This window comes from Salmo salar, chromosome ssa05, assembly GCF_905237065.1.
Source record: "Salmo salar chromosome ssa05, Ssal_v3.1, whole genome shotgun sequence".
In the NCBI taxonomy this organism is placed as follows: domain Eukaryota; kingdom Metazoa; phylum Chordata; class Actinopteri; order Salmoniformes; family Salmonidae; genus Salmo; species Salmo salar.
In genome coordinates this window covers 20,314,394-20,325,000 of record NC_059446.1, presented here as the reverse complement: position 1 = coordinate 20,325,000, position 10,607 = coordinate 20,314,394, and positions in this window count along the sequence as shown.

Below are 10,607 nucleotides of genomic sequence, written 5' to 3'. Positions count from 1 at the left end.
TTTTGAGGATTCTAATAGATATACTAGTTCAGCTCAACACTCAGAAAAACAGAGCAACCGACTTGTTTTGGTTACCTTACTAACATTCTGATGTTAGGAATCACTTTGACTGTAGCATACTCACCTGTGTCACATGCTAGATTAGAGATACTACCTCATTGCTTTTTGTTAAACAGTAAGCAATAATATGGTGCCCATTTTAGGACATTCCTCAGAGCCCTCTGCCCCCTACTATACGTATATCCTGGTTCTCAGACAACGTGTCAAAGTGGGCACCTCACAGCAAATGGCAGAGAGTCTATTATAACTGTAGAGGACAAAACAAAACAAATATCTGTTTTCTTACCCATTCTAATCCTTCCATTATAACTGTAGAGGAGAAAACAAAACAAATATCTGTTTTCTTACCCGTTATAATCCTTCCATTACACCTTGCCATAATTGTTGAGCTGAGAAAATACACATTTTCGCTCTTTATCTTCTACCCCAGACCTCACATTTGATTTTCCTTGTTCACTTAAAAGCGTTTGTGAATGTAACCCTGTGGTCTGCCAGTTATGTCACCCTGATGAGTCCTGTTTGATCCCAGCTCGGTGCTGTGATGAGGAGTGGCAGCGGTGGGATTTGGGCCCGGTGAAACGGTAACGCAGATGGATTGAGACCCATAACACCGAATCCACAGAGACACACTCAGAGGGGCAGAGATGGAATTCAATCCCGCCTGCTTTCCTTGTTGCCAGCTTGTCCTTCACATTGAATGACATACAGTATGTACATTCAGGGAAAAGACACACTTTGCTTTTCGCTCGTGCACCTCAAAATTTCAGAGTTCCTTGATGTGAGAGAAACATCTGTTCCTGCAGATCAACAAAGAAAGAGATTATTTTAGCCCTCATTAATTGACTCTAAAGGGACAAACAGGGTATAAAGACCATCCGTTAGCCGTGTTTTACTCACAATATACCACAGCTTCTCATACCTTACTGCACGACATATTTAAAACCTGTTATGGCTAGGGGGCAGTATTTTCACGGCCGGATAAAAAACGTACCCGATTTAATCTGATTATTACTCCTGCCCAGAAACTAGAATATGCATATAATTATTAGCTTTGTATAGAAAACACTCCAAAGTTTCTAAAACTGTTTGAATGGTGTCTGTGAGTATAACAGAACTCATTTGGCAGGCCAAAACCTGAGAAGATTCTGTACAGGAAGTACCCTGTCTGACAATTTCTTGGCCTTCTTGATTATCTCTATCCAATACAGGGGATCTCTGCTGTTACGTGACACTTCCTACGGCTCCCATGGGCTCTCAGAAGGCGGCAAAAAGTTGAATGATATCGAGGCAGGCCCTGGCTGAAACACATTAGCGCGTTTGGATAGTGGCCGGTCACAGTACTATGAGACTCAGGCTCGTGCACGAGGGGATCCCATGCTTTTATTTTTTCTATCTTTGTATGTAAACACGCTTTCCCGGTCGGAATATTATCGCTTTTTTACGAGAAAAATGGCATAAAAATTGATTTTAAACAGAGGTTGACATGCTTCGAAGTACGGTAATGGAATATTTCGAATTTTTTGGTCACGAAATGCGTCGTGCTCGTCACCCTTCTTTACCATTCGGATAGTGTCTTGAACGCACAAACAAAACGCCGCTATTTGGATATAACTATGGATTATTTTGAACCAAACCAACAGTTGTTATTGAAGTAGCAGTCCTGGGAGTGCATTCTGACGAAGAACACCAAAGGTAATCAAACTTTTGTAATAGTAAATCGGAGTTTGGTCAGGGCTAAACTTGGTGGGTGTCTAAATAGCTAGCTGTGATGGCTGGGCTATCTACTCAGAATATTGCAAAATGTGCTTTCACCGAAAAGCTATTTTAAAATCGGACACCTCGATTGCACAAAGGAGTTCTGTATCTATAATTCTTAAAATAATTGTTATGTTTTTTGTGAACGTTTATCGTGAGTAATTTAGTAAATTCACCGGAAGTGTTCGGTGGGAATGCTAGTTCTGAACGTCACATGCTAATGTAAAAAGCTGGTTTTTGATATAAATATGAACTTGATTGAACAAAACATGCATGTATTGTATAACATAATGTCCTAGGCGTGTCATCTGATGACGATCATCAAAGGTTAGTGCTGCATTTAGCTGTGGTTTTGTTTTTTGTGACATTATATGTTAGCTTGAAAAATGGGTGTCTGATTATTTCTGGCTGGGTACTCTGCTGACATAATCTAATGTTTTGCTTTCGCTGTAAAGTCTTTTTGAAATCGGACAGTGTGGTTAGATAAAGGAGAGTCTTTTCTTTAAAATTCTGTAAAATAGTCATATGTTTGAAAAATTGAAGTTTTTGTATTTTTGAGGAATTTGTAATTCGCGCCACGCCTATCATTGGATATTGGAGCAGGTGTTCCGCTAGCGGAACGTCTAGATGTAAGAGGTTTTAACATACACCTTTTGTATCTGCCCTCATGGCTCATATTTAGGCTTTACCCCGGGTGTGGTCCAGAGAGACGAAATGTAAAATGGGTATATTGCCTTGACATCCATATCAGAGTTATATATTTTTTTCAAGACAACTGCAGGCGAAATTAGACAACTATTTCACAACAAATGCTCACATTGTCCGAATTCCAACAGGCTTAGCAACTCTCATATGATTTGAATCACAAAATTTCACTGGCAATTTTAGCATGTAAATCTTGGTGGGGCAAAATAAAATTAATGTGGGATACATTAATGAGTGTGCCAGGATAGACGTAGTTAATATAACTATTTTGTCAGCACTTTTGAAATGTACAGCGACAGAATTCAGAACATGGGCCGTTCTTACAGTGTTCTCCCTGTACACCAAGTCAGAACCATAAGATAAATAAAGGGGCGGACAATGAAAGCTCTTACAATATTCGATGATTACATTTCTCAAAAACAGGTTATAGGCTACATATGCACCACCAAGTCAGAACAGTAGGCACCATTAAGAGGTGAAAATAGACCAAATTATTAGTGTGAGGCACATTGGCTACTAACAGCTTACTACACAACATACACTTACTATTACTTTCTTAACTACAGTATACATACGTCCCTGGCATATTACATAATTTATGCAGCAGCATACAATACATTTTTGGACTCACCTTGTTGTGCTGTGCTCACTTGAACAGGAAGGTGGCTAGGCTGTCCATCATGGGCAAATTATGTCATCAAACTTTGTTAGCAGTCTTGCATTCTCTGGATTTATGGTGCTTTCTTGACAACTGGAAAATCAAACTAAAAAGGTTGAATCATGGTGACGTCAGAAATCTTCAGGTCATAGTTCAAAACGCATTTTCCTAGTTGTAGCTCATTTTTCCAAGTTCTCAGGTGTCTTGAAATCACTAAAGTCAGATTTTGCAGTTCCGAGTTAACAGTTGTTTTAATCTTTGACTTGGGACCACACAAGCACTCCACTATATAGCAGGCTAATGATTGCTTTACAATACTTGCAGTTAGCCACTGATTCCTCCCAAATCACTAATTGTTGAATTTGCTTATGTCCAATGGCCGATGAGCACTGATACGTTTTATCTATAATGTCTCTTCATGATTTCTCTTCATATGATAAGGATTAAAAAGGATTTGCCAGTAGATTGTCGAATTGATTCATGATGATGACTGCAAGCTAAGATTTTGAAAGTATGATGTTGACATGATCAGTCCAATTAAAGCTACTGTAGATATAACATGATTTGATGTCCTTTTATCTGTGGCCAATGACCTTGAGCCTTCTTGGATGGGCAATTCTAATATAACTATGGCAGCACCCAAGGGGCTAGAATTTTATAGCTCTACTCTTAGACTTGGTAGTGACGTAGTATCCCCATTAGTGACAGAACACTGAGCCAATCACAGTGCAATGCCCCGTATTTTCTGCTGGCTTGCCCCACCACCACAGAAAGCACTGAGCTAGGCTGAAACACCTGGATTTTTGAGCTGCCTTATTCAAGAAAACCAAAAAGAGACAATTTTTGTTTGCGGCTTTATTAACTCAATGATATATATATATATATATATATATATATATATATATATATATATATATATATTACAGTGGGGGGGAAAAGTATTTAGTCAGCCACCAATTGTGCAAGTTCTCCCACTTAAAAAGATGAGAGAGGCCTGTAATTTTCATCATATGTACACGTCAACAATGACAGACAAAATGACGGAAAAAAATCCAGAAAATCACATTGTAGGATTTTTTATGAATTTATTTGCAAAATATGGTGGAAAATAAGTATTTGGTCACCTACAAACAAGCAATATTTCTGGCTCTCACAGACCTGTAACTTCTTCTTTAAGAGGCTCCTCTGTCCTCCACTTGTTACCTGTATTAATGGCACCTGTTTGAACTTGTTATCAGTATAAAAGACACCTGTCCACAACCTCAAACAGTCACACTCCAAACTCCACTATGGCCAAGACCAAAGAGCTGTCAAAGGACACCAGAAACAAAATTGTAGACCTGCACCAGGCTGGGAAGACTGAATCTGCAGTAGGTAAGCAGCTTGGTTTGAAGAAATCAACTGTGGGAGCAATTATTAGGAAATGGAAGACACTGATAATCTCCCTCGATCTGGGGCTCCACGCAAGATCTCACCCCGTGGGGTCAAAATGATCACAAGAACGGTGAGCAAAAATCCCAGAACCACACGGGGGGACCTAGTGAATGACCTGCAGAAAGCTGGGACCAAAGTAACAAAGCCTACCATCAGTAACACACTACGCCGCCAGGGACTCAAATCCTGCAGTGCCAGACGTGTCCCCCTGCTTAAGCCAGTACATGTCCAGGCCCGTCTGAAGTTTGCTAGAGAGCATTTGGATGATCCAGAAGAGGATTGGGAGAATGTCATATGGTCAGATGAAACCAAAATAGAACCTTTTGGTAAAAACTCAACTCGTCGTGTTTGGAGGACAAAGAATGCTGAGTTTCATCCAAAGAACACCATACCTACTGTGAAGCATGGGGGTGGAAACATCATGCTTTGGGGCTGTTTTTCTGCAAAGGGACCAGGACGACTGATCCGTGTAAAGGAAAGAATGAATGGGGCCATGTATCGTGAGATTTTGAGTGAAAACCTCCTTCCATCAGCAAGGGCATTGAAGATGAAACGTGGCTGGGTCTTTCAGCATGACAATGATTCCAAACACACCGCCCGGGCAACGAAGGAGTGGCTTCGTAAGAAGCATTTCAAGGTCCTGGAGTGGCCTAGCCAGTCTCCAGATCTCAACCCCATAGAAAATCTTTGGAGGGAGTTGAAAGTCCGTGTTGCCCAGCGACAGCCCCAAAACATCACTGCTCTAGAGGAGATCTGCATTGAGGAATGGGCCAAAATACCAGCAACAGTGTGTGAAAACCTTGTGAAGACTTACAGAAAACATTTGACCTGTGTCATTGCCAACAAAGGGTATATAACAAAGTATTGAGATAAACTTTTGTTATTGACCAAATACTTATTTTCCACCATAATTTGCAAATAAATTCATTAAAAATCCTACAATGTGATTTTCTGGATTTCTTTTTCTCATTTTGTCTGTCATTGTTGACGTGTACATATGATGAAAATTACAGGCCTCTCTCATCTTTTTAAGTGGGAGAACTTGCACAATTGGTGGCTGACTAAATACTTTTTTCCCCCACTGTATATATATATATATATATATATATATATATATATATATATATATATATATATATATTTTTACATTGTTTGCAAACTGATATGTGACACGTATTAATGTCAAAATAACAAGAAAATGAGGCAACCCAACCCCAAATTATTATGATTATTATTTATTTATTGTTAGAAATGTGGGGCTCAAAGCAGGTGGAGCAGAGATGACCGGTCGCCACTGCCAAACGTCTAATATTTAGGGTTAGTGTTAGGGTAATGTTGGAAAACAACATGTTAAAACCAAAAAAGGTGATTAGATTCTAACCACTGCCACTCATGTAATAGAAGTCCTGCTCATTATAACTATCCGTCTGGAAACCCCTCCTAGCAACACCATTTCCTCTTTTGACACTTGCAGAAATTCGCCTCACCACCACTTGAGGGCACAGCATCACCAGGCCTACCGATTGGTCGACAATCACCATAAAACATTCACTCTATTGTCATACCTCTGGTAATAGAGCAATATATTAACTTGACATTCTTGTCTTTTTAGTCATGAAAAAGTTGAGACGAGGTAGGCTAAGTCTATGGTGGATGGCAGTTCTCTTTTTTCCTCTTGAAATATCCATCATAGCAATCAACCACTCCTCCATAGAGACAACCACTCCTCCATAGAGACAACCACTCCTCCATAGAGACAACCACTCCTCATAACACAAACATGCAATTAACACATAACCTCAAACGTACAAGTACACAACAACATTTGTAGCCCTCCAATTACAATGCTCTAAATTCCATTAACATTGAACAAAACATAGTAAGTGGTTGTACAATAAACGTGCAATACATTATATTAGAAGTACCATAGCAACAAGGTAATCAAAGTATACTCTAGAGACGGTGTAGAGTTTAAAAAAACGTTTTTTTACAGGCAAAGTCAGGAGTAACAACAGCCAATTTATATACACAGTGCCCCCCAATTTTTTCCACTCTTTTCATTATTTGTTCTTTGTTCCTGCTCTGCTTAAATCACAATATTCTTGACAACTGACATTGTCCATGCAACAATTACACACGAGACACTTTCTCTGCATACAAAACAATGAACAAGTCAGCCAGAATATAATTATTTATTCCTTCCAGCACTGACAAACCCAAGAGACTTGTGCTTTTGCTATAGTGGGTTCTGTAATGTACACACCACAATAAATAATGCAATTTAAATGTTTGTCAAAGGCGTGTTTAGTTCCAAAACACTGACACAGCTGGAGTAATTTGCAAATAAATTGACATTAAAATGCAATGCTCATGGAGGGTTGGAACCACTTTCCAATGAAAGGTTTTATCCACAACCAGTCTCTACCCCCACAGTCATTTTGACGTGCCTACAATATATGCAGTAAATCCAAAATAAAAAATGCACAGAGAAAATACTGGGGTCAGAACCATATTTCTGTCACTCAGGATGCCTGCATGCTAATAAGGCATATAAAATAGATATGCTTCTTTGTACAGAATCCTAATTTCTAGAGTTTTGGGGTGTATTTTATGTGGACAGAACACACTAGTCTTAAGGACAATTATGACGGACAGTTAGAAGCTAATTTACACTTATAGCAGTTTCTAAAGGATTGACTTCCACTTCAAACAGGATTAAAAACATTCTAAAATGTCTGCAAAGCAAGATGACCTTTCAACATACAGTAGTAACTCCCAGTCCACCATCAAAGACATCCACATTGTGTCTGCCGTTTTTATGGCAGTTCTCTTTGTGACACAAGGTGGCAGTATAACAATGTAGTTTTGGGTCTCTGAGGAAACTGTCTAGCCCAAACACACTGTTCAGCATTATTCTGGGAATCCGTGTTGGGCAGTTATAGATAGAGAGAGTCTCAAAGCCCGAAGAGACGTTACTTCTTGTTTGGCTGTTCCTCGGCCAAGGCACCTAAAGTGGTGCATCTGTTTACAAGCAAGCCACTTTGCAGAGGAGCACAGATCCACTCCTTATTCATGAGCGATCTCTTTAGGGTCTCCAGCTGGAAAATGGGAGAAAAAAAATCTCTCCATTTGGGTCTTATTCACAGGATGTTTAACATGGAGAGGAGAAACGTCCCCCACCGCCACCACCCAAGCAAAAAATGATTTCCTTTTTAGATGCAAATTGAGTTCTATCTTGCTTATGACATCTGTTTCGTACCCTGTATACATTACAATCCTGATATTTTCGTGCTCTGAGATAATAGCTGAAGTCTGAATGCTTCGCCCCCCCTCCTTATTTCAGAGAAGCCGCCTTAAGGCCAGATCATATTGCCTTTGAGCGCTTGGCAGGAAGGGCAGAAAAATGCCAAAGGGAAATGCCAGTCAGTTCTGCCAGAGAGGTGAAACACTCGGGGATCCATGATAATGTGGTATTCTAAAACACCCAAAAGCAGAACTGTCTGTAGATGCAGTCTGGAGGAGGGGATGAACATGGGAGGGAGGGAGAGAGAGAGAGGGAGAGAGAGAGGGAGAGAGAGCGAGAGAGATAGAGAGAGAGAGACCAGTTTCACACACAACCCACAGCTATGGACTTAGGGACACGGAATGTCTTGATATTGTACGTTTCTACTTTCCAATAACACATTATTGAGTTTGGGCGATGGCTTTCAAGTCATCTTTAATTAGCATTGGATCCTCCATTACCACCATCCTCTCATGTGTATGGAAACTGTAGTGTCCATTTTGTCTGTTTTATTCCTTCACATATAGATGTACACTCTCTCCACATATAAACACAGCCATTTGTAAATGTCCTAAATGAGAAATAAATGCTGTAATGCCAAACACACACATGTTGCTGATCAAATGCAGAGATGCTAAATGACTATCATTAAAACCGCTGAGGCTTTGTGATGAAAAAGCAGGGGCGCACGGTGGAGAACACTCTCTCTGCTCAGTACGCTGTTGACATAAAGGGGGGAAATTATGATTTACTAGGTGGGCCTTTATTCATTGGCTGTCCCAGATGAATAAAGATCAAATTATGGGTTTATGAGTTTCCTTGGCTATCTTGACATTTATATGAGACTGAGCTAGGCTCAAAGTGATTTATGTTTACAGCAGAAGGGAAAACAAATGAAGTAACCCGGAATTTTATTCTAATGTTACTCGCAACGTGGGGAAAGCATTTGGGGGACTGATAGAATCCATTCAAGCACCCCTTATGTTTTAAGGCTTACTGGGGGGATACCGTTTGGCTTAGGTTAGAGTTTGGGTCAATGTAGGGATAGGAGAAGTCGAGACGAAGGTCAGAAGTAAAATAGATGTATTGGACCAACAACACATCCCCCTCATCCTACATCTATTAGTATCACAGTGTGAGAAAGGAATCCGGTGATTATGACAAGTGACATCCACATGGTGGCAGGCAAGCACAACATTTGGAGCCAAACGTGGTAGAAAAGAAACAGACCCTGCAGTGTTTGTCGTTAAAAACTGACAAACACAGAGAGGAAAGAGCGGGTGAGGGACCATAATGTATGTGATCAGTCAGACCTTTAGCATGCTCTCTGCTGAGATAACAGAGTAAAAATATACCTATTTGACACCTAAGTTATGATAGTAATAATGACGGGAGGACAACACAAGGCCAAAGAGCTTTCTTCTTAGGTGCGAAGATTGTACTTGATATAACTGAACACAGTAGATATGTAGAATACTGTAGTATTCATCTCCCTTCGTTGTTTCAGGCATCTAATTTACCTCCAAATGTTCTCTCTTAAGAGCAACAATGCCTGATCTGGTTTTGCATAATAGATTAATAGGTTTTTTCGTACACCATTATTCTCTTATTTTCACATTGATGACGTAAAGAACCCTTTAATGTTTTTTCCCCCTTCTTCTTTACACGCTTTCCGCTACTCAGGACTTCAAAAAGACAATGTGTTTCCGCTACCCAGAACTTCAAAAAGACTGTGGCTTTCCACTACCCAGGACTTTGAAAAGACAGTGGCTTTCCATTACCCAGAACTTAAAAAAGACAGTGGCTTTCCATTACCCAGTACTTCAAAAAAACAATGAGTTTTCTCTATCCAGGACTTCAAAAAGACAGTGTGTTTCCACAACCCAGGACTTCAAAAAGATAGTGGCTTTCCATTACCCAGGACTTAAAAAAGACAGTGGCTTCCCATTACCCAGTACTTCAAAAAAACTGTGAGTTTTCTCTATCCAGGACTTCAAAAAGACAGTGTGTTTCCACAACCCAGGACTTCAAAAAGACTGTGGCTTTCCTCTACCTAGGACTTCAAAAAGGCAGTGGCTTTCCATTACTCAGGACTTAAATAAGACAGCGGCTTTCCATTACCCAGAACTTTAAAAAGACAGTGGGTTTTCACTACCCAGGACTTCGAAATGACAGTGGCTTTCCACTACACAGGACTTCAAAAAGAGAGTGGCTTTCCATTACCCAGGACTTCAAAATGACAGTGGCTTTCCACTACCCAGGACTTCAACAAGGCAATGGCTTTCCACTACCCAGGACTTCAAAAAGGCAGTGGCTTTTCACTACTCAGGACTTCAAAAAGGCAGTGGCTTTTCACTACTCAGGACTTCAAAAAGGCAGTGGCTTTCCACTACTCAGGACTTCAAAAAGGCAGTAGCGTTGCACTCATTTCAGAGAAAGAAGCGCTTATCTTACAATGGAGCTTAGTGGGAATATGGATGGGAAGAGTTTAGCATATTTTCCCCTCTTTTTTTCATCACTCTGTTGAGCTGATTTGTAGCACGACGTGTACCTGCTACCCCCATGTCTACGGAAGATTTTCATCCCCTCACTTGGAAGCTGCTTGTAGTTTTACCTTTACCTCAGGGTTGGCATCCTTACACCACAACACTTAAAGCCTTTACAACTGATTGCTCTCTCTTCTCTACAGCTAGACAAGGGAAACCTGGAATC